This window comes from Lissotriton vulgaris, chromosome 4_1 (assembly GCF_964263255.1).
Source record: "Lissotriton vulgaris chromosome 4_1, aLisVul1.2, whole genome shotgun sequence".
NCBI classification, from domain to species: Eukaryota; Metazoa; Chordata; class Amphibia; order Caudata; family Salamandridae; genus Lissotriton; species Lissotriton vulgaris.
The window spans coordinates 1594210629-1594229345 of NC_141691.1; the positions used below are offsets into that span (position 1 = coordinate 1594210629).

At 48.6% G+C, this 18717-nt stretch overlaps 1 protein-coding gene across 1 annotated transcript in view; it reads right to left on the bottom strand.

The window, feature by feature from the left end:
* The window catches only part of CPA6 (carboxypeptidase A6), a 509933-nt gene that overhangs the window by 23603 nt on the left and 467613 nt on the right, over positions 1–18717 (bottom strand). The gene's annotated exons all lie outside the window — the stretch shown is intronic.

Here is an 18717-nt window from a genome sequence, read left to right on the forward strand (position 1 = left end):
ACAAATCAGAATTCCCACACCTTGAATCAGCATTCACTAGGCAGTTGAAACCTAAAATTATAGGTTAATTTCGCTTTACCACTTAGTTTCATAATATTGATAGTCATATCTTTAGAAGTTCAGTTCTTTCAATAAAAGGATAATTAAGCAAGTTATATCACAAATGCAACTTAAATTTGACTAGACTTGAGTTTAACTATGGCTGTGGTACAATGTCAACTCGTAGATTTGCGGGGGAAATTCAGTGCAGATTTTCTAATTTCTTGGGAAATTCAGGAATCCATTTTCAGACATATGCTTTTTCATGGGGTTGGGTGTGAAGTACGTGTGATGGTTGCTGGCCACCTAATGAATACTCAAATCAAATCATATAAAAGATCTTTATTCGGCCAGAAGTGGCCATGAAACAAAAAACAAGGAATAAAAAAAGCAAGCAAGTGGTACAAATAAATATTAAAAATCATACAAAAGCTGTAAAGTGCAATTTGTAATTAAAACATATTTGTCGGCTGGGGGGAGGGGGATAAAGTGCCATCTAACAAACCAGTTAGTTCTTGGGCTTTGCAACAGAAATAATTCTTAAGTGTAAAACAGTGATCCTAAAATACACACGATGAGAATAAGAAAAACACGAAATTAATATAATACAAACCAGTTGATATAGCAGTGATGGTTATAAAATTGCATTCGTTTAAAAGGGGCGCTAGCTAGTGCTGCTATCAATAATGAGTTCACAATGATTAGCAAGAGTAAGCCACACCAATAGGCTACTGGTCCATTGAGTTTCTAAATCTTACTGCGGCTTTAAGAAAGGAGATGACCCTTGAACACAGTGGTGGCTCGCCGTGGGATTGCTGCAGGCGGTGGGCGGAGAGGGGCAGGGTTCAGGGTAGTGCAGTCTGACATACGACGGACAGGAGTAAGGTAAGTAATTAAGTAAATGAAAAAATTTACCTTGCGGGCGCTGCAACGCCGAGTTGGCAAGGGTGCCTGCGTTGAGGGGAGTGATTGTTTCTGTGCAGGAAGGTGTGCCTTCCTGCACATAAAAAATTTGAAATGGCGTTTTGAAACTTCTATGTGCGCTGCTTAATGCAGCACACATAGAAGTTGCAAAACATCTTTTTTTTAATGATTGTTTATGTGCAGGAAGGGTCGCCTTCCTGCACATAAACAATCAAAGGTGTTTTGCTTTTTCCAAGTATGCTGCACAATAAAGCATTTTTCCTCATTTCACCAGGGTAAGACCAGGTTTTCCCTGGTCTTAATTTTGGTGCTGCCCCATATTAACGCAACCCTTGTAAATATGGGGCAGTGTCAAAATCAATGGGTGTTGCAACACCCATTGCCCTCCCCTTTCACACGGAGTATAGAGTGAAAGCGTGCCTTATTTACAAGGCAGTGTTAAGCCACGTTAAGTGGCTTAAAGCTGCCTTGTAAATAAAGGGAAGCCCATATTGCCACAGGACCTTCTTTAAAAGTGACATTGTGGTGGCGATAGGGACTTGTAAATATGCCCCATAGAGAGGTTACATGTAGGGTAGAAAGAGATAGGAGTTGTGAGAGAGGTAAAGCTGATAGGTGAAGAAGAGGTGTAGAAAGAGGTGTGATGTAGATAGATATGGTGGTAGAGAGAGAGGTTGCAATGGGGAGAAAGTAGTGAGGTAGAGAAAGAGGTAGAGGCACAGAGGTGAGGTACATAGATATATTAAGATAGAGAGATAGAGAGAGAGGTGAGTCAGTGAGGGTGAGTTGAAATAGGGAAGCTACAGAGTGAGATGTGAGCAAGATGGGAAGGAATGATAGTGAAAAAAGATAATGTACAGAAAGAGAAGTAGTGAGAATGGAGCACAATTTTGAGAGATAAATTAGAGGAAACACGTAGAAAGAGGTGGAGTGAGGCAAAGAGGTGGGGTTGCAAAATAATTGTGAGATAAATGGAGAGGCTAGGCTGTGAGAGCATCAGTTAGGTAAAGAGAGCAGATAGTGAGAGGGGCAGTAGTGGTCGATGGTGGGAGTGCTGCCGGACAGTGAGGTGGGGTGGGGAGGGGCAGGGTGGGGAGTAGTGAACTGCGGAATACGGCCAAATACAGGTAAGTAAACATAAAAATAAATAAAACGAATTTTGTTTTGCGCACTGCATCGCATTTAGCGATGCAGTGTGCGCAACGAAATTCGTTTTATTTATTTTTATGTTTACTTACTTGTATAGTTTGGGCCCCCAATCTCTAGTAACTTTGAATTTTATTATCCATTTTCACTAACTCAGGCCCTTGGGATGCCAGACAGCATTGTATTACACATTAAACTTTTAGAAACAGGGCATACAGAAACAGCTGAATGCTCATGCTGCCCCACACTTGTCAACCAAATAGTACCAAAACAATCTTGAACATAGATTGATGAAGCCATTTCTCTCTGTGCTTGGACCTAGATGTTTATCTTGCAACTATATTTTACATGGAATTTTCAATCAAACAATCAATCAATCAGTGTTTATAAAGCGCTCTATTCACCTATTAGGCCCTCAAGGGGGTGGGTGGGAGGGGGGGGTGTAGGGTGGGGGCCCAGCTCCTTTGGGGTCATTCGAAGAGCCAGGTCTTGATGTCTTTCCTGAATTTGTCCAGTGTCGGGCTTCACCGGAGGTGGAGGTGGAGTTCATTCCATGTCTTGGCTGCAAGGTGGGTTAAGGAGATTTCACCCACCCTGTTCCTGTAGAAGCATGGGATGGTGGCTAGGGAGAGGGCGGTTGATCACAGGTTTCTCTTGGGCACGTGGAATGAGAGGCAGTTGTTGAGATATTGAGGTCCGATGTTGTGGAATTATTCTTCTTTCGACGGCGAGACAGTGGAGGTCACAGAAGTGTTGGGTGATGTGGTTGTGCCTTGGGATATCAAGGATTAGTCTGGCTGCTGCATTCTGGATGGTCTGTAGTTTGCAAAGGAGTTTCTTCTGGATTCCGGTGCAGAGGGTGTTGCGGAAGTCCAATCTGCTATTGATGAGTGACCATTTTCCTGGAGTCAGCGGGTATCCATTTGAAAGTTTTACTTAGTATATGGAGGGTGTTGAAGCATGTGGAGGAGACGGCCTTGATCTGGTGATTCATTGTGAGCGATGAGTCCAATATAATGCCGAGGCTGCGTGTATGATCTGTCGGGGTGGGTGGGCAGGTGTCAACCAATGCTGAGGGGGTGGAGCCGAGGATGAGGACTTCTGTTTTCTCTAAGTTGAGTGTCAGGCACCTGTTCTTCATCCAGGTTGCGGCGGTTTTTATCCCTTCTTAGAAGTTGTGCCTGGTGATGTTGTGCTCTTTGGTGAGGGAGAAGATGAGTTGGGTATTATCGGCATTGAAGACGAGATTGAGACCATGGTTTCTGGCAATGGTTGCGAGGGGGGCTATGTACACGTTGAAGAGAGTGGGGCTGAGGGAGGATCCTCAGGGTACTACGCATCTGGTCCCTGTTGGTTCCAAGATAAAGGGCGGTGATCTTATTTTCTCTGTTGTGCCAGTAAGAAATGAGCTTATCCCGTCTAGGGCCTTTCATTGGATGCCGGCTTTGTGGAGTTTGAGGGATAGTGTACTGTAGGAGATGGTGTCCAAGGCTACTGAAGTGTCTATTAGGATGAGGGCTGCTGTTTGGCCTTGGTTGAGAAGAGCGCGGATGCCGTCTGTGGCGGTGAGGAGAGTGGTCTCGTGCTGTGGTTGTTGCAGAATCTGAATTGGGAGGTGTCCAGGATGTTGTTGGCTTCTATGAAGGGTGTTAGCTGGGCGTTGACGGCCTTCTCGATGACCTTGGCTATGAAAAGAAGCATTGAGATGAGCCTGAAGTTCTTAAGGGTCGTTGGGTCTTCGGAGTGTTTCTTCAAGAGGGGGTTGACTTCGGCATGCTTCCAGTCATCTGGGAAAGTAAAAGTCTTGAGGTAGCAGTTGATTGTCCGGCATGGCTTGGGTGGAGTGGCTGTGGCATCCCTGTGGAAGATGTTAGGTGGTCAGGGGTCTGAAGGTGCTCCGAAGTGGATGTTCTTCAAGGTCTTTATGGTGTCTTCAGTCGTGAGTGGAGTCCACGTAAGTAGAGTCCGTTGGGTGTTGTCACTGGGGGCAGGGGTTGTGGTGGTACAGAGATCTTGGTCGTTGAAGTGATCATAGAGCGTCTTGATCTTCAGGTGACAGAAGGAGCTGAGTCTGTTGCATAGGTCTTGGTCTTGGGAGGGAGGGACGTCCGTTGTTTTGCTGTTAGGTTTGGTGAATTCCTGTATGATGGAGAAGAGTTTCTTGGTGTTGTGGATGTTGGAGAGGATTCTGTCTTGGAAGAAATTCTTGTTTGTGGCTTTGATGTGTTGGTGGTTTGTCATGGTGACTGTTTGGTAGGCGGTGCCTGATTCCAGAGTTTTGCTGTTTCTCCATGTCTTTTCCAGCCATCGTCAAGAGCTCTTGGATTCTTGGAGAACCGTTGTGAACCAGTTTGCTTTCTTGTTGTGTCGTCTTGTGGTCTTCAGGAGGGGTGCAAGTGTGTTGTTACAATTGGCGATCCATTGGTGGAGGGTGCCTCCCGCAGTGTTGGCGCCTGTCATAGTGGTGGGTGGGGTGTAGGTGAGGGCGGAGGTGAGATCCTTGTTCCAGAGTCTGCATGGGGGTGTTGTACGTGCTTGTGAGCGGTGGATTTTCTAAAAGAGAAATAGATGCAGTCCAGAGCTGTTCTGTTCTGTGGTGATGCTGTTTCCTCTGCGAAGACAGGGTCGAGTGTGTGTCTAGCTGTGTGAGTGGGGTTGAAGACAAGTTACTTCAGTCTTATGTTGGTGAGGTTCTTTAGGAGGGTGGGGGTGTTGGAGTCACTGTAGTTGTCCAGGTGGAAGTTGAGGTGTCCGAGTAGTAGCAAGCTTGTGGAGGCAAGGGCATTAGGAGTGATGAGGTCGGGGAAGGTGTTGGTGAACGGTGCACGTGGGCTGGGCGGTCTGTAAATGAGGGTTCTGTGCCCAGAAAGTCTGTGTCTCCCACTGCAGGAATGTCACAATAAGGGTGACTTGATTGATGTTTAGTGGACTACTGCACACTGCCAAAATGAGACATATGTACATAGCACTTGAAAATTTAGTTTTAATTGTTGGACATTCACAATCACATATGAATCCCGCTTCACAGTTTTTCTTTTTGCTGCAAGACTGAAAGTCACTTCCTTGAGGATTTTCTCCATTTATAGTGTGAAATCTGATCATTTTCCCCTTTAGTTCTCTTTCTAGGTCTTTTGCACTTGTTCTCCTCTCTTTATGACTATGTATTTAGATAGACAGACACCTCCAACTCTGTTGAGTAAAAGAAATTGGATGAGGCATGAGCAGTAGTGGTCTGTCCCCTGCCAAAGTAGCGGGCGGGCCAGAGAAGGGAGGTGAAGGATGTTGAGCATACAAATACAAAAAAAAAAATAATAATTTACCTGAATGCCGCCGCTGCATCACGCTCTTCCTTCTTCTTCTTCTTCTGGGCACAGGCTCCAAGAGTGCACTGCGGTCAATCATGATGCTGCGTGGAAGCAGCATCAGGATTGGCCTCAGACCTGTCATCTAGCTCTCCCAGGCAGACGATAAGCCTGTGCCTGCTCTCTGCAGCCCCAACAACGAAGCTGGGGCTGGAGAGAACTTCAGTGCGCATGACAGTTTGGCCGGCCTGAGATGGCTGGCGCACTGTAACAGTGCTCACCACTCCCCCACCAGAAGTGTCATCCCCTGGACCCGCCCCTAAGCCTCATCAGAGTCTTGGGGGAGGGTCCAGGGAGATCAAAATAAAACTATAACAAAATGGGTTAAAACCCCATTTTATTATCGTTTTATTTGAGGGTGGTGGCAAGGGGAGCGGCGCTCCTCCACCCTAATGGAGAGGCCGCCGCTGGGCATTAGACAGGAGAAGGAAAGAAAGTTAATGCGCATGTCATAGAAAGGTGAGGAACGGAGGGAGAGATTGAAATTAGGCAGAGAGATACCTAAAAATCAGAAAGATGAAAGGTAGAAAGAGAGATAAGGGTATGATTGCCAAAAAGAAATATACAGAGCGGTAGAAGAAGAGATAGGTAGAGAAAAAAGGTAGATAGTTAGGTAAGGTTTTATAGTGAGGTATATAGGAAGAGAGATTGAACAATAGCGAGAAGGAAATGTAGCAAGAGGGATAGGGGACAATCAGGGTGTGGTCTAGAGAGAAAAGGGTAAGGTAGAAAGAGAGGCGAGTTAGGGAGAAGTAGAGGTAAAGATGTTAAGGTAAACAGGTAGAGAGCTGCTATAGTTAAATCAAGAGTTGCAAGATGGAGAAAGTGAGATTGGGTAGAGAGAAGGGCAAAATGAGAAGTGAGGTACAGAAGATCAGATGATGTAAAGCGAGTAGTGAGGTCGATAGGAAGGTAGCACAGGAGAGGTGAAGGGTAGAAAGAGAAAAGATAACAAAATGAGGTGACACAGCTAAAGTAGTGAGTTTGATACAGAGGAAGAGTGTGAAATAGAGATACAGTGTTGAGGTAAACAGAGTAGTGAGGTAGAGAGATGTATACAATGTTGAAGTAAACAGAGGAGTGAGGTAAAGGGATGTATAAAGTGATGTGAGGTAGAAAGGGTGACTTGAAATAGCGGAGGCATATAGATAAATGAGAGAGAACACATATGATAGAAAACAGGTAGAGAATATGTGAAGGAGCAAAGTAATGATAGAGGTGGGGTAGAGGGAACTGATGTAGCAAGAGAGGATAGTGGAAAGGTAGTGAATACATGGTGATGTAATGAAGAGGTTAGCTAGTGAGACAGAGAGGTAGAGAGAGCAGACATAGATGAGGTAGTGAGTGAGATGTCAGTTATAGGAAGAGAGAGGGTTATTGAGATTGGTGAAGGAGAGAGTGGTAAGATAAAGGTAGGGACAGGTGAAGTATAGAAAGATAGAGCGAGAGTGAAAGAAAAGTGAGGTAAAAAGAAAGAGGAGTTTGAGAGAAAGATGAAGCCGATGGGAGAGGGTTATAGGAGGTGATAAGGAAATAGACTGGTTAAGTGGATAGAAGAGGGGTGAGGTAGAGTGTGGCTGGCAGAAGGGTAGAGATGTGATGTGTTCACACAGATTGGTAGAGGGAGAGGTGAGGTTATGAGAAAGCAGTAAAGAAAGGCAGCGTGGAAAGAGGTGTATTTAAAAGGTAGAGGTTAGGTAGAGAGATCAGAGATAGAGAGATTTAGATATGGGTGGAGTCAGAGCAGTAGCGGCTCCTCTGCCTAGGCGTAGGAGCGTTGTCCCACTGCTCACTGAGCAGTTCAGAAGGAAAAGAAAATGATATTATTGTAGAATTATTATAATTTTATTGTACCGTACTGGCTCAGTTGGTTGGGGGGCAGGGCAGGGCTGGGCTCTTCAGAGCTGGGGGAGGAGTGGTAGGCACTTTTTAAGTGCGCATGACAGTTTGGCCGGCCGTCTTGTGCCGGCCAAAAAGTTATGCATGTTCTCCACCAGGATGTACTTCACAGCCTGGGTGGAGAATATTCACAGTTTTCCATTCCCTCTCTGAGTGCCGAACCACGGTGCTCACACCAATCACAGAGCTGCTGTAAGACAGCGTCGTGATTGGCTAAGGGGTTCTGAGACGCTGTGTGCTTTCTGACCGGCTGCGGTAGAAGAGGACGGAGGAGAGGCGGCAGATGGTGGCACCCAGGTAAGTGCTTTTATTTATTTTTATCCTCCCCTTCCGCTCCCCCCCTGCCCCGCCACCTCCGTTCAGTAGCAGTCACTACTGAGTCGGAGAGAGGAGTAGACAGAGAAATGAGGTGGCGATGAGGGCAGAGAGTTAGAAATTGTTTAGCTAAAAGGACAAGAACTGCAGCAAAAAAGAGTGGCAGGGAGGTGAAATAGAGAAAGGCGAGGTAAAATAGACAGAGGGAGCTGCAGTGAAGAGTAAGACGGAAGTAGAGAGAGAAAGCATGGAATTAGCTAGGGAGAGATGATAGAACAAGAGATTGCTGAGGAGAGAAAGAGAGGTGGATTGAAAATTAGAAATTGTTGAGGTAGGGGTAGGTAAACTGAGACGGTCAGAGGTGGGTAGGCAGAGAGAGGTAGAGAGTTTGAGATAGAGAAATAGCGATGAGACAGAGAAAGACAAAACTTTCTGTCTCTTCCTTGTTGGGTGCAAAGCAGAGCGTGATGTTGACTTTGATCTTGGTGCATCTGACATGGTTGGGCAGTACAGCTCGAGAATGGATGCCAATATAGGCTGCTGAAGCCGGTGTCTACGAGGCAGTGTCAATGCAGCCAGGATGTCCCAGTATATTACAGCAGTTGGGACGGTGGCATGATGATATTGATTCCACGGGGCTCAGCTGTATTCCCCTTTTGTAAAATATTGGTGGCCCCTTAACCACCTCCGTCATGAAGCAGGTGCTCACTTCTATAGGGACGCAGATAGCTCCTTTTTAGCCTCAGAGTGAAATGGAAATATGCAAGTCTGCGTTAAGGTATGCCTAGTCCTGAACAGACTTTGTATATCTGTTAAAACTGAGCCCACCTGAGACAGAGCTCATTTTGATAACCGCTGTTATCTGCTGTGGGAAGATAAACTCTGGCCTCCTGTCTTGGGTCTGTGCCTGACCTCAGTAATGTTGGAGTCGATCTAGATATTAATTGAGAGACATTAAAGTTCAAGTGGTTACTTACAGGTTATGCAGCTCGTTTTTTAACGCTTTGCCCTGCCGATGTCCATTAAGGGGTGTGACACACCCCAGGACATTGGCATTAGCCTCAGCAAGTATTTTTCTTTTTTGGACGAGGGGGCCTCGTAGGTACTTCTCAACACACAAGATGATGGACGGACTGTTGTACAATGGCAAAACACTCACTCCCAGTCACAGGTCTGGGTTTAAACCACTGTTATTTTGCTCACCAAGCCACCCCAGTTCAGACATGCCATATGCAAATCAGTCTTGATCCTGTTCCTCATGGGAACAGTCCAGCCCGAACTGCCAAGCCATGTCTTCCCTGGACCGGAATCAAGCATCCTAGGACCGGTTTCTGGCTATCAGCCATCTTCAGCCAGGATAGCTTGACTCCAGCGGCTTAGTGAGCAGGGGACCCACGTCTGGGCATAACCTTCTCACATAGGGTGAACAGCAAAACACATAAGATGATGGACGGAATGTTGCACAATGGCAAAACATTCACCCCCAGTCACAGATCTGGGTTTAATCCATCGTTATTTTGCTCACCAAGCCACCCCAGTTCAAACATGGCCATATGCAAATCAGTCTTGACCCTGTGCCTCATAGGAACAGTCCATCCCGAACTGCCAAGCCATGTCTTCCCTGGACTGGAATCAAGCATCCTAGGACCGGTTTCTGGCTATTATCCATCTTCAGCCAGGATAGCTTGACTCCAACGGCTTAGTGAGCACGGGACCCACGGCATACCCTTCCCACATCCCACATAGTACGTCGGTACTTCTCGGCACGAGGCTCGGTCCCTTTCAAGGCCCCACCCCCTCCTTATACAGTGAGATTGTTCTGCAGATTGGCAGCTATGCTGCTGATAGTGCATCTATGTCTTACTATCGGACAGCAGGATAAAGAGGCAATTCCCAGCATAGCTGTCCTTCGGCTCCTCGGGGTCAATTACCTTCTTGTCACTCAAGCCCGGTCAAGAGTGAATGCCGTCAGCGCTGATTCCGGAGGGCATTCTTTGCATCGCAAGAAAAGGCAACCTGGCCAGGATTAGGATAGCGCGAAGCAGACTTTACTACATGGGGATAGCTCAATGTTTGTGGTGTCCCAAAACAAGTCCTATTCAGCATCTAAAACATGCCCAGGTGCTCCGGCACGTTGGCAGTCACCCGAGACGGCTGAGTGTGCATGCCGCTGCCGCCTGGCTCTCCAGTTTCCATCAGTTCTGAATTATTAAATAACCAAATTAGAACCATTGCAGTAGACACAATTGTATGCTCAGCAGCACGGAACGAGCGGCAGCGCATATCAACACGTGCTGCCAAATTATGCTTTGCTCTATGCTTGTGATGAATATACCTCCCAGATCTGTAACATGAGACACACAGTGAAAGGCTGCACTTATCTGACGCAGCTGCAGGGTTTTAGGTTTTGCTGATGATCCCTGCTCGTGCATATCATTTGGGAGGATAAAGAATTCCAGATTATGAAGACACCTGGGTACAACATCTTTGTAACACACACAAAAGCCTGATTTGTAAAACTGTTTGCATGTGAAAGTTTAAAGTATTGTGACTAGCCTTTTTTATGGTTGCAAAACCACATTTACTATTTTCAATAATTGATTTTGCAACTCGTTGAAAAGATGTTCGTGTAAGTAAACCTGTGAGCTGAGAACAGGGCTGGTAGAGAGGTGTTATAGGCTGAAAATGTAGTCTGTTTTTCTGAACATCCTCAAACTTAGAGGTTGATGGGTGTTCACACACTCCTCCACGGCCTTCTCCTACCAAGTCATTTGTTTGGGATTTAATCATGTCAAAGGCAAGAGTAAAATCCTTTCCCGGGAGTGAGGAGGAATGCAACACCAGCACAATTGGCGGATCTAACAGGCAAGGTGTTCTCTGCGTGGGCGAAAACATGAACATTAAATTAGCAAGTGAATTTTGTTGTTCTTTCACACATGAGCATATATGTAGGCTTAATCTTGTATGCAAAAATGGAATTCAGAAAAGTTATTTACCAGTATGCCTGGGATGACGAGACCCCTGCAGGTATCTAGGCATTACCTCAAAAATCTATAAAGCCAAACAAAGGGAAACCTACACACATTTGAGGTAGGAAACATGGGGGGCAGAAAACGCACTATTATAAGAATGAGGCTTTTGGGTCCGATAAGGGACTCCTGGAAAATCAAGCCATTTTGTACACACCTGTTCTTACCAACACCTTGCCTCACTATGTAGCCAATGGTACTTGGGATAAGGTTGTGGGGAACCTGCATGGTAGAAAGGTTTGGTCAGGCCTAAAACAATCACATTTCTCACTAACTGGTGTGTGCTGTTTGGTAATTGTTTTTGTCCTGGCCACAGATTAAGATGACCCATGTCTCTTGATATGGTTGCTGGACCTCTAAACGCCTTGAGCACTTTCAACCAACCCACATTCTTCACACTCTAAAGTCTGAAATGAGATTCACTGGTAACGTCATTGACTCGCTCTCCTCGTACCCATCCAACCTATTCCTGTTTTTTCACATGGGAACTTTCAGGTACCAAAAGATCCCCACAGCCTGTGGGGTCCTCCATGGTTCCACTCTGTCCTCCACAATTTTCAGTCAGTCTATCCACCCCAATCCACCTCTCCTTGGCCCTGCTTCCCTCGGAATGTATTTGCTTCAGAACCCTGTCATTGGCCTAGATTAGACCCTTACTCATGATAACAGCCTCAGAATTCGCCAATATGCTGAGAATACACAATTCTACTTACAAATCTCCTCCACTTCAGACGGCCAAAGCCTGAAACACTACCAGCACCTCAACCAGTCCTGGATGCCCGGCACCTATCTGAACCCCATCCCTATCAAGATGGAATTCCTGGTATATGCTCGCCCTAGCAGAAAATATCTTATGTGTTCTTGTGTGTGTAATGCACACACAGGAAGAGCTCTGGTTTGTTGAGCGTTGATTGCATGTGTCACTCCTCAAGCCAGGGCCGGCTTTAGGGGGGTGCGCTAGGTGTGCTTCACTGGGCGCTAACCTGGGGGGGGGGGGGCACTGGCCTGGAGGGGGGGGCACTGTGTTTAGCAATAACTTGCAATTTAGAAAAGCACCCGCTGTAGAGTTCCTTGTGCTTCCAGATTACAGGCAGCAATATTATAATGTCAAGATAACTCTTGTGATTAATGTTCCTGCTAGAGAGACAGATTGGAGTTTGTCTAGTGGCAGTTTTGACTCACCATAGTAGCACCAGGGGTTAATATACCTGCTGGGAAAAAAACAGATCGTATTTAATGTGGCTAACTGAGTGAATTAGAAAAGCCAGACTTTCCCAGCTCATTAAAACAAATGAATCATATGTGAGAGAGGGCTATGGAGATATGAGTGACACTTTCGCTGGGTGGTAGTAAGGAAATCCGAGGAGGAGGTCATGGGGCGTAAAAAGATTGTTGCACCAGGCGCCTCCAGCACTAAGACCGGCCCTGCCTCAAGCTGCACCAAGCAAGCAGTGCAACAAGCAAATAATAATCAAAACCAGCGCCTATGACATGAATCTTCACAGCTTCTAACTCCAACTTTCACCCAAGGTCAAGTCACTTAGATTCATCCTGGACAACAACTTCATCTGTCTAGAATACAGTGCCAAAAAAACACAAAGATGGCCTCTGTACTCTCTCTCTCTATCAAAGGAAAGTGAAGCTGTTCCTCCCAGGGAGTGACGTCGGAGCAGATTTTAAAACCCTTGGCCCTGGAGAAATATTATCATATCTCCCCATCCGGATACAAGCGACTGATTACTCAGTCAGTCAGTCAAAATACTTTATTTTGATAAATCAATATCATAAAAAGACAACGGTACTATACAAAATATACATTATTTACAAAAATAAAGTAAGAAAAAGAGAATTTTATAACCATTTAAAAAAAGAAATTTTCCAAAGGATTTCATAAAATTTCATAAAATCACATAAAATTACATAAAAATTACATCAACCAATTTAGTTACCCTCACTATCAATATTACAGGGTAAACTAGCATGATTTTCATTTACACCATCCTAATTCATTTAAGTACAGTTAATCCTTTTCCTGGTCCGGACAGCTCCCACTAAAAAATTAGCAACATGGAAAATAATACGATGGCTATTTAATAGTTGTAGATACAAGAGAGCAGGCTTAACTTGCAAGAACACTGCCTCTTTAAGTATAGGAACCAAAAATGTCATCCTTAATTCTGTATGATGTCCACAGAACATCAGGAAATGCATTGTGTTCTGAGTGGAAAAATTGTCGCAGCTACAAGGCATTGCATTTTCTGGGGTACTCCAATTAGGGAAGTAGCCTAGATTCAGGTGGATCAGATTAAAACGAAAGCGAGTTAGCAGGAACCTATGATAGGGGCGATTCACCATATAAAGGTAAAGTTCGGGTCCTGGTGAGTTAGCTACAATGAGATTGGCCCTTACAGTGGGTTTTCTGAGTTCTACGTCCTCTCTCTCCAGTGCCATCATCTGTGACATAGCACCCTTAATTTGTGTAATATCCCTAGATGTTATTAACTCTGGTGAGGAGAAGAGCTCTGGTCTCCCTAATTTGTAGAAGCTGTTTTTAATGTATGTCAACCACCGTATCTTACTGACATTTTCTAAAAGGAGACAATCTTTCATGATATTCCTAACTGAGCGCATTGCCTGGAGGCGCTTACCTCTGTGGGAGCATACCTTGTGGTTGAAACGGACCTCGCCGCACCCGCTTCGCGGGTGCCGCTTCGCCGCCACTCCAGAGGGGCTGGACTAGCAATCACTGTAGGGAGTGAAACTGAGCAGGACCTGGGCTGAGGGCTGCAGCAGGGCTGCGAGCGTAGCAGGGACTCAATTTCCCAGGAGTCCCTGCGAGACCGAGTGACACCTTCCGGTCCGCTCTCCCTGTTGACCCGCCCACCGCCCACTGGAGGATTCTTAAACTCTCGTCTTCCCTTCATCATAGGGACACCTATTCCTAACTGAGCGCATTGCCTGGAGGCGCTTACCTCTGTGGGAGCATACCTTGTGTTGGAAACGGACCTCGCCGCACCCGCTTCGCGGGTGCCGCTTCGCCGCCACTCCAGAGGGGCTGGACTAGCAATCACTGTAGGGAGTGAAACTGAGCAGGACCTGGGCTGAGGGCTGCAGCAGGGCTGCGAGCGTAGCAGGGACTCCATTTCCCAGGAGTCCCTGCGAGACCGAGTGACACCTTCCGGTCCGCTCTCCCTGTTGGCCCGCCCACCGCCCACTGGAGGATTCTTAAACTCTCGTCTTCCCTTCATCATCGGGACACCTATTCCTAACTGAGCGCATTGCCTGGAGGCGCTTACCTCTGTGGGAGCATACCTTGTGTTGGAAACGGACCTCGCTGCACCCGCTTCGCGGGTGCCGCTTCACCGCCACTCCAGAGGGGCTGGACTAGCAATCACTGTAGGGAGTGAAACTGAGCAGGACCTGGGCTGAGGGCTGCAGCAGGGCTGCGAGCGTAGCAGGGACTCCATTTCCCAGGAGTCCCTGCGAGACCGAGTGACACCTTCCGGTCCGCTCTCCCTGTTGGCCCGCCCACCGCCCACTGGAGGATTCTAAAACTCTCGTCTTCCCTTCATCATCGGGACACCTATTCCTAACTGAGCGCATTGCCTGGAGGCGCTTACCTCTGTGGGAGCATACCTTGTGTTGGAAACGGACCTCGCCGCCACTCCAGAGGGGCTGGACTAGCAATCCCTGTAGGGAGTGAAACTGAGCAGGACCTGGGCTGAGGGCTGCGAGCGTAGCAGGGACTCCATTTCCCAGGAGTCCCTGCGAGACCGAGTGACACCTTCTGGTCCGCTCTCCCTGTTGGCCCGCCCACCGCCCACTGGAGGATTCTTAAACTCTCGTCTTCCCTTCATCATCGGGACACCTATTCCTAACTGAGCGCATTGCCTGGAGGCGCTTACCTCTGTGGGAGCATACCTTGTGTTGGAAACGGACCTCGCCGCACCCGCTTCCTGGGTGCCGCTTCGCCGCCACTCCAGAGGGGCTGGACAAGCAATCACTGTAGGGAGTGAAACTGAGCAGGACCTGGGCTGAGGGCTGCAGCAGGGCTGCGAGCGTAGCAGGGACTCCATTTCCCAGGAGTCCCTGCGAGACCGAGTGACACCTTCCGGTCCGCTCTCCCTGTTGGCCCGCCCACCGCCCACTGGAGGATTCTTAAACTCTCGTCTTCCCTTCATCATCGGGACACCTATTCCTAACTGAGCGCATTGCCTGGAGGCGCTTACCTCTGTGGGAGCATACCTTGTGTTGGAAACGGACCTCGCCGCACCCGCTTCGGGGGTGCCGCTTCACCGCCACTCCAGAGGGGCTGGACTAGCAATCACTGTAGGGAGTGAAACTGAGCAGGACCTGGGCTGAGGGCTGCAGCAGGGCTGCGAGCGTAGCAGGGACTCCATTTCCCAGGAGTCCCTGCGAGACCGAGTGACACCTTCCGGTCCGCTCTCCCTGTTGGCCCGCCCACCGCCCACTGGAGGATTCTAAAACTCTCGTCTTCCCTTCATCATCGGGACACCTATTCCTAACTGAGCGCATTGCCTGGAGGCGCTTACCTCTGTGGGAGCATACCTTGTGTTGGAAACGGACCTCGCCGCACCCGCTTCACGGGTGCCGCTTCGCCGCCACTCCAGAGGGGCTGGACTAGCAATCCCTGTAGGGAGTGAAACTGAGCAGGACCTGGGCTGAGGGCTGCAGCAGGGCTGCGAGTGTAGCAGGGACTCCATTTCCCAGGAGTCCCTGCGAGACCGAGTGACACCTTCCGGTCCGCTCTCCCTGTTGGCCCGCCCACCGCCCACTGGAGGATTCTTAAACTCTCGTCTTCCCTTCATCATCGGGACACCTATTCCTAACTGAGCACATTGCCTGGAGGCGCTTACCTCTGTGGGAGCATACCTTGTGTTGGAAACGGACCTCGCCGCACCCGCTTCGCGGGTGCCGCTTCGCCGCCACTCCAGAGGGGCTGGACTAGCAATCACTGTAGGGAGTGAAACTGAGCAGGACCTGGGCTGAGGGCAGCAGCAGGGCTGCGAGCGTAGCAGGGACTCCATTTCCCAGGAGTCCCTGCGAGACCGAGTGACACCTTCCGGTCCGCTCTCCCTGTTGGCCCGCCCACCGCCCACTGGAGGATTCTTAAACTCTCGTCTTCCCTTCATCATCGGGACACCTATTCCTAACTGAGCGCATTGCCTGGAGGCGCTTACCTCTGTGGGAGCATACCTTGTGTTGGAAACGGACCTCGCCGCCACTCCAGAGGGGCTGGACTAGCAATCACTGTAGGGAGTGAAACTGAGCAGGACCTGGGCTGAGGGCTGCAGCAGGGCTGCGAGCGTAGCAGGGACTCCATTTCCCAGGAGTCCCTGCAAGACCGAGTGACACCTTCCGGTCCGCTCTCCCTGTTTGCCCGCCCACCGCCCACTGGAGGATTCTTAAACTCTCGTCTTCCCTTCATCATCGGGACACCTATTCCTAACTGAGCGCATTGCCTGGAGGCGCTTACCTCTGTGGGAGCATACCTTGTGTTGGAAACGGACCTCGCCGCCACTCCAGAGGGGCTGGACTAGCAATCACTGTAGGGAGTGAAACTGAGCAGGACCTGGGCTGAGGGCTGCAGCAGGGCTGCGAGCGTAGCAGGGACTCCATTTCCCAGGAGTCCCTGCAAGACCGAGTGACACCTTCCGGTCCGCTCTCCCTGTTTGCCCGCCCACCGCCCACTGGAGGATTCTTAAACTCTCGTCTTCCCTTCATCATCGGGACACCTATTCCTAACTGAGCGCATTGCCTGGAGGCGCTTACCTCTGTGGGAGCATACCTTGTGTTGGAAACGGACCTCGCCGCCACTCCAGAGGGGCTGGACTAGCAATCACTGTAGGGAGTGAAACTGAGCAGGACCTGGGCTGAGGGCTGCAGCAGGGCTGCGAGCGTAGCAGGGACTCCATTTCCCAGGAGTCCCTGCGAGACTGAGTGACACCTTCTGGTCCGCTCTCCCTGTTGGCCCGGCCACCGCCCAGAACGCCCATTATATCAAGGACCTGTTTTCCCGCAGCGCGGGACGCAGCCCGGGGCAAAGATCGGGTTAAGAGCGGGCCGTTTGAGGCCGTTCGAGGTCAGAGAGGTCTGGGCTGGGCCATTCCCCTTGGTTGGATAGTCGATTGTTGTTGCTATATTCCACCTGTGTCACACCGTCCATTCTCACACCCATTATGTGTACACGGGGTAGTCGCAGCAAAACTGCCAAGGGACTTAATAAGCCCAATGGAACCCTAGATGATTTCCTCAAAAAGACCAATCTGGCCATTGATGTGGAAATCAGTAAAATGCAACATAGGGTTTCCTTAGAATTAGAAGCTGCGCGAAAACTTTCCCTGAACCTAGCTTCCTCCAAAAAATCATCCTTAGGGAACCTTGCCTTAGCTCTAACCCCTGAGCGTGCATCTGGCCCCCGTCCATTGTTAACGCTGGTAGATATCCACCATGCTCCAACCTCTTCCCTACCTGAGCCCCTTCTGAATCCAACACTACCAACCCTAACAACCCTGGAGGAGCCAGTATCCTTCACCCCCGTAGCCGGTGTAGGCTTCCCCACCAAACCCGACTTGTCTAACCCAGCAGTAAATGCTAAAAACGTTGCCTTACAAAAGAGGAAATGCCTTGCCAGATCCACTTATGCTCGCAAAAAGGCAAAAATTGCGAGATCACAGTTTTTTAATAGTAGACGACCGTTGGGCACACATGGGGCGGGTGAAGAAACTTCTAAAACTAACATCGCCACTCTGGGCAAGGATAACGACACTGGTCCACGCAGTGTTGTACTAGATCTTACTACGGGAACCTCTCCAGATAGGATCAAGGAAGGGCCAATAGAGGGTGGGCTGAGTGTGTTGGAGAGGGATAGGAGGGGGGATGATGAATTTCTCAAAACCGTTTGGGACACATTAAAACAGCTACTTACTCCCCTGGAACTTAGACTTTCCCGAATTGAAAACAACTTACTAGAAATGGATAAGACTATAGTCACATTGGATAGTTTTAGTCTTAAACAAATGGAAGCTAGGTTTCCCCAGGGTGAGGGTTGTACCCCTTCAGGCGCAGGAGTTAGAATCCCCGGCCTTGCCCCCCCCAAGACCTAAACCCATACCCAAACCTCGTACCAAAGTCGTTAACCCCGCTGCAACTAATCAAAGTCCTACCCCTCCCAGTGCCCATCCCTCTCAGAATATAGCACCATCAAAACCAAGACCCCAAACTGTCTCACACCAGCACATCCAGTCGGCTGCCAAGAAATTACTCCCTCAGCAACCCAGTCGACCAGATTTTCGCGGTGGGTATATTGACTTGCCACCTGAGGCTGGACCTTATGCTATAGTATTAGCTGGCGTGCCCGTCCTTGGCCCGCAAACCCAAGAGAACCATTGGTCCTTAAAAAATAACGTCATCTACTGGCTAAACAAAAATAGGCAGCTCCCTAATCACCAAAGAAGTCGGGTATAATTGGTGCGCAGAGTACCATGGTCCTACTTGCAAGTCCATTGCTGGCGATTGTATAGTAGTGTCTTTCGCTGACCCCCCATACTGCTCAGCATCTCTGCTCATGGGCCTCACGTGATGATGACCCTATTGTTGTTAGACCCCTCACTTTTTTCTATCCTCCTCGACAGCAGTTTGAGACGGAGGGGTCCTGGTCAACAGTCCAAAAATCTAGACAGAGAGGACCAAGGGATGGCTGGCAAAACCAAAATAACTGGTGGCAAGGGGTTCCTACTACTAATATGTTTGGTTTTTTGGATGAGGTTGACTGACTTGGGGGGATTGATGCCTCAATACACCTTATGGAGCCAATTCCCCCTCAAGCGATTGCCCCTCACACCTTCCCAGTATCCTGTATGGATTGTTCAACCCCACGTAAAGGTCCTAGCACAACCCTGGAACATGTTAACATTCCTACTTTGATTGGGTCAGGGGCTCTGGGTTTATCAGAGACTATTCCACTCAGTGGCTCGGTAAAC